Source organism: Anolis carolinensis, chromosome 3 (genome assembly GCF_035594765.1).
Source record: "Anolis carolinensis isolate JA03-04 chromosome 3, rAnoCar3.1.pri, whole genome shotgun sequence".
Taxonomy (NCBI): Eukaryota; Metazoa; Chordata; class Lepidosauria; order Squamata; family Dactyloidae; genus Anolis; species Anolis carolinensis.
Window position 1 is genome coordinate 283991800 of NC_085843.1, and position 6570 is coordinate 283998369.

The window sequence follows — 6570 nt, forward strand, 5'->3', positions numbered from 1 at the left end:
GTGCAGGATCTCCAGCTAAAGCACTGCCCAGCAAGGAGAGATCCATATTATTTTGGAAGTCATACAAAGAAGGAGAGCCCACCATCTCTCTCTAGGTTCCCTTGTTGAACTGCTCTTACTGTCATGAACTTCTTTTTGACATTCAACTGACATCTATTATCCTGTACACTTAAACCGTCAGATCTGCTTTGGCTCTCTGGGATGACAGATCCATCTCTGTCTTTGCATAGTTTGTAATTCAAAGATGTGGCTGTTTAATGGTTTTGTTTGTTTATTTGACATTCCTAATAAAAATAATCCGGACTCCAATTGTATCTTTGATTGAAACATTTCTTGCAGCATTTTTTGTACTTTGCCCCAGAATTCTCTTGCTTTTTAGAAGACAATGTTTTTTATGAATATGTAAACTGAAAAACATATGAATTCAAGACAAAGATGTGGCTGTTCTAATCTGGAAGATCAATGCATGCAAAAGGCTCTCGTAGCACTTCAATTGTGCTTGGAAAATCCCTTTGTGTTTTGCATAAATGTGTGTGTGTCTATGCCTTGGATTCCTTGGTGGGCTCGCATTCAAGTACCGTATATACTCGAGTATAAGCCAACCCGAATATAAGCCGAGGCACCTAATTTTGCCACAAAAAAAAACTGGGAAAACATTGACTCCAGTATAAGCCGAGGGTGGTAAATTTCAGAAATAAAAATAGATAACAAAATTACATTAATTGAGGCATCAGTAGGTTAAATGTTTTTGAATATTTACATAAAACTCTAATTTAAGATAAGACTGTCCAACTCTGATCAAATCATTATTCTCATCTTCTTCAATGTAAATGTGCTTATGTATCCTTTTCATAATAATAGAGTAAAATAATACATGTAATAATAATAATAATAATAATAATAATAATAATAATAATAATGAATACAGGAAAATAATACATGTCATAATAAATAGAGTAAAATAATAAATGCAATAATAATAATAATAATAATAATAATAATAATAATAATAATAATAATATCAGAGTGAAATAATAAATGCAATAATAACAATACAGTAGAGTCTCACTTATCCAACATAAACGTGCCGGCAGAACGTTGGATAAGCGAATATGTTGGATAATAAGGAGGGATTAAGGAAAAACCTATTACACATCAAATTAGGTTATGATTTTACAAATTAAGCACCAAAACATCATGTTATACAACAAATTTGACAGAAAAAGTAGTTCAATACACAGTAATGCTATGTAGTAATTACTGTATTTACGAATTGAGCACCAAAATATCACGATATATTAAAACATTGCCTACAAAAATGCATTGGATAATCCAGAATGTTGGATAAGTGAGACTCTACTGTATTATTATTAATAATAAAAATAGAGTAAAATAAATGTAATAGTAGCAACAATAATAGAGAAAAATAATAAATGTAATAGTACCAATAATAATAGAGAAAAATAATAAATGTACCATATATTCTCGAGTATAAGCTGACCCAATTATAAGCCAACCAGGACCCTCAGCCAAGTATAAGCCGAAGGGGGCTTTTTCAGTCTTAAAAAAAGGGCTGAAAAACTAGGCTTATACTTGAGTATATACAGTACTAACAATTCAGATCCTTCTTAGCTTCCAGGATTAGGTATTTAGGTCCATTAAGCTGCAGCTAAACTGCAGAACTTGCTGATCAGAAGGTCGGTGGTTCAAATCCATGAATAGGGTCAGCTCTTGTTGCTAGCCTTAGCTTCTGCCAACCTAGCAGCTTGAAAACATGCAAATGTAAGTAGATCAATAGGTACCACTTAGGTGGGAAGGTAACGGCTCTCCATGCAGTCATGCCTATGGCCACATGACCTCGGAGATGTCCTGATATGATTTGGATCCAGGTTCAAATGTTGCTTAATGTTCCTGATAGAGCAACCATTATAACAACTGAGGCAAAAGGGAAGAGGAAGGCCCCATCTTCTCTGTACAAAGTCCAGAGATATTTGAAAGTCCTTTCCACCTCTGATTTGAGATTTGATCCTGCTGAGCTTCTTATTTCTGCATCTGTATGACATGTGCCCCTCCACTTATGTGATCCTATTAGGATGACAGAAACTCCCTGCTATGAGGAAGAAGGAAAGATTAGATGACTAACCTGGGCCCTCCAAAGAAGTAATTCAGAGTTATTGGACATCTTGTATCCTATACCTCACAACCTCTGAGGATGCCTGCCATAGATGTGGGTGAAACGTTAGGAGAGGATGCTTCTGGAACATGGCCAGACAGCCCGGAAAACACACAATTTATTTATTTATTTATTTATTTATTTACAGTATTTATATTCCACCCTTCTCATCCCGAAGCGGACTCAGGGCGGATCACATTACACATATAAGGCAAACATTCAATGCCATAACATAGAACAGACACAGAGACAAACGCAGGCACAGGCAGGCCTCGAACTCATGACCTCTTGGTCAGAGTGATTTGTTGCAGCTGGCTGCTAACCAGCCTGCGCCACAGCCCGGCCTCACTCTAATGTTGCTATCTTGCTATTGTGAAAGCAGCCAATGTTGCCTAGTGTTGGAAGCAAAGCTTTGTCTCCAGATGGTCACCTCTCCATCAGGAAAGACACCTATATCACAATTCTTCTTTTCAGAAGTTGAGAGAGTGATGGAGTGAGTGCTTGAGGAGCAAGATCACTGGGAATCCTCACTCTAATGTATAACCTTGCAACCCTGAAAGCAGCAGCCAATGTTGCCTGATTTTGGAAGCACATCTTTGTCTCCAAATGGTCGTTTCTTCATTAGGAAAGACCCCTACATAACATGCTGGGAAGCCCTTGCTACTGGCCATAGTGACACCCTCACTCAATTAGTTTGCAAGTTAAAGTTGGTTAGAAGATGGGGAAAGGGAAAGAAGGAAGAGACCAAAGCCCGGGCTGTGGTGCAGGCGGGAGAGCAAGCCAGCTGCAATTAACTGCAATGAATCACTCTGACCAGGAGGTCATGAGTTCGAGGCTGCTCGGAGCCTATGTTTGTTTGTCTTTGTTCTATGTTAAAAAGGCATTGAATGTTTGCCTATATGTGTAATGTGATCCGCCCTGAGTCCCCTTCGGGGTGAGAAAGAAGGGCGGAATATAAATACTGTAAATAAATAAATAAATAAATAAATAAATAAATAAATAAATAAATAGAGGGTGGTGGAGAGGTGAGAGGTGTTGTGGTAATCTGAGTGGTTAGACTCAATGTAACCCTCTCTGGGGGAGATTCCACCAAGATGCAGCAGAGTAGCAAAAGCAAAGCTTTCAAATGCAACAGTTACTTACACGGGGCGAGCAAAGAGAAGCCTTTGACCATTTAGGATTGCAATGGACTGCAGAGTCTCAATAAAAGTTCAAAAAGTATTTATTCAGGTAAAAAGAACTCCATTGTAGATAGAAAAGCTTGGGAGCTGTCTAGTCTACTCTAGACTGGTTTCTAAGGAAAAACAAGAAAGGAAAAATAACAAACATCTAAATAGTTCTTGCCAGGAGAGATGGCAAGATGTGTTGTTAGCTAGAAGAACAAAGGGAGAAGAGAGAACCAAAATGGTTCCAACCTCATGGTCCAGTTTATTGGGGCCATAAAAGACATTCTGACCAATGAGAAGTTAGTGTCCCTGAAGATTCACATTTCTGCTAACTTCAAAGTAAGGGATGTGACGTGAGCAGGATAGAGTGAAACACAGTAAAGCCTGTCTAGGCATGCTTTGGAAACAGGGAAAGGATTCCCTCAATCTAACTCTATCATCTATCTAACTATATCTAGACTTGAGTAGTCCAGGGTGATTCCCAACAAGAGGTTCAGTGGAGATGGAAGAACCAGGTTCTTTGGAGCAGGCTTGGGCAAACTTGGGCCCTCCAGGTGTTTTGGACTTCAACTTCCACAATTCCTAACAGCCTACTAGCATCACCAGCTCCTAGACCACAGAAGGGAGGCAATAAACTTAAGTGAAAGGAGAGCATTAGCAAAGATTTATACATGGAAGCCAAAAGACAAAAGTAACGATAATTTTGAGTGTCACCCTTGATTGGCAGACAGGGTTTGCTGAGCCAGAGGGAGCAGAGGTCTGGTTCAGTGGAAGGCATCTCCTATGTTACTGTAGAAAATCCCAGAATACTTGTAAAGTATCTACACAAACACAAGATGGTCTATGTACAAAGAAAATATGTCCAAATAGCATATAGTATTATTAAAGTTCCCTGTACAAAGCTCAATTTGGCAGTACCAGACAAAATGGAAAGGAGCAACAGCTTTAACACAAAAGTTATCCAAGTCTGATATTGGTTCCAATGTATATAGGCTTCAGGGATACAAAGTCAATGAAAATATCTTCCAAACAAAGTAAACAGATGGTTGGTCATGTTGCTGTATAGTGGAATGAAGAAAATAATGATGGAGCACTGCTCTCAAGAAAATCTTCGTAAGTAAAGTCCAAATAAAGTCCCAAGTCTACAGGGGTTTCCGGGTATTTTTGTACCCTGTTTCGGGGAGAAAAACCCCTTCTTCAGGAGTTGGTATACTCAGCAACAATGAACTTATATATAGTGCCTAATTGCTTACAAGGAGTGACTCTGCTTGTGGTGATGTCAATTGCGAGTGAGCAACCAACTCCTGAAGAAGGGGATTTTCTCCCTGAAACAGGGTACAAAAATACCCGGAAACCTCTGTAGACTTGGGACTTTATTTGGACTTTACTTGCGAAGACTCTCCTATGTTCCCATTCAGCCATCCAGCCTGTGTTTAAGAGCCTCCAAAGAAGGAGCCTCCACCACAGCCCGGGGCAGAGAGTTCCACTGCCGAACAGCCCTTCTCACAGTGAGGAAGTTCTTCCTGATGTTCAGGTGGAATCTCCTTTCTTTCCTGTAGTTTGAAGCCATTGTTCCATTGTGTCCTAGTCTGCAGGGCAGCAGAAAACAAGCTCCCTCCCTCCTCCCTATGACTTCCCTTCACGTATTTGTACATGGCTATCATGTCTCCTCTCAGCCTTCTCTTCTGCAGGCTAAACATGCCCAGCTCTTTAAGCTGCTCCTCATAGGGCTTGTTCTCCAGACCTTTGATCATTTTAGTTGCCCTCCTCTGGACACATTCCAGTTTGTCAACATCTCACTTCAACTGTGGTGCCCAGAATTGGACACAGTGTGATTCCAGGTGTGGCCTGACCAAGGCAGAATAGAATAAGGGGAGTCGCTTTGACCATCCAAGCTCATCCAAAGTCTCGAACCCTAGCCTGAGAAGTCTGGCTTGCTTATGCTTACTATCCAGAGTGGGCTTGACTGGGAGAACTGGACCTTGGAATTGAGGAGTCCTTTAGTTCAGGCCAGACTCTGAGGACATGAGCTCGCTTTGACACCCAGGCTCATCCAAGGTCTCAGTCTTTAGCCTGAGAAGTTTGGCTTGCTTATGCTTACTATCCAGAGTGGGCTTGACTGGGAGAACTGGACCTTGGAATTGAGGAGTCCTTTAGTTTAGGCCAGACTCTGAGGACATGAGCTCGCTTTGACATCCAGGCTCATCCAAGGTCTCAGTCTTTAGCCTGAGAAGTTTGGCTTGCTTATGCTTACTATCCAGAGTGGGCTTGACTGGGAGAACTGGACCTTGGAATTGAGGAGTCCTTTAGTTCAGGCCAGACTCTGAGGACATGAGCTCGCTTTGACACCCAGGCTCATCCAAGGTCTCAGTCTTTAGCCTGAGAAGTTTGGCTTGCTTATGCTTACTATCCAGAGTGGGCTTGACTGGGAGAACTGGACCTTGGAATTGAGGAGTCCTTTAGTTTAGGCCAGACTCTGAGGACATGAGCTCGCTTTGACATCCAGGCTCATCCAAGGTCTCAGTCTTTAGCCTGAGAAGTTTGGCTTGCTTATGCTTACTATCCAGAGTGGGCTTGACTGGGAGAACTGGACCTTGGAATTGAGGAGTCCTTTAGTTCAGGCCAGACTCTGAGGACATGAGCTCGCTTTGACATCCAGGCTCATCCAAGGTCTCAGTCTTTAGCCTGAGAAGTTTGGCTTGCTTATGCTTACTATCCAGAGTGGGCTTGACTGGGAGAACTGGACCTTGGAATTGAGGAGTCCTTTAGTTCAGGCCAGACTCTGAGGACATGAGCTCGCTTTGACATCCAGGCTCATCCAAGGTCTCAGTCTTTAGCCTGAGAAGTTTGGCTTGCTTATGCTTACTATCCAGAGTGGGCTTGACTGGGAGAACTGGACCTTGGAATTGAGGAGTCCTTTAGTTCAGGCCAGACTCTGAGGACATGAGCTCGCTTTGACACCCAGGCTCATCCAAGGTCTCAGTCTTTAGCCTGAGAAGTTTGGCTTGCTTATGCTTACTATCCAGAGTGGGCTTGACTGGGAGAACTGGACCTTGGAATTGAGGAGTCCTTTAGTTCAGGCCAGACTCTGAGGACATGAGCTCGCTTTGACACCCAGGCTCATCCAAGGTCTCAGTCTTTAGCCTGAGAAGTTTGGCTTGCTTATGCTTACTATCCAGAGTGGGCTTGACTGGGAGAACTGGACCTTGGAATTGAGGAGTCCTTTAGTTT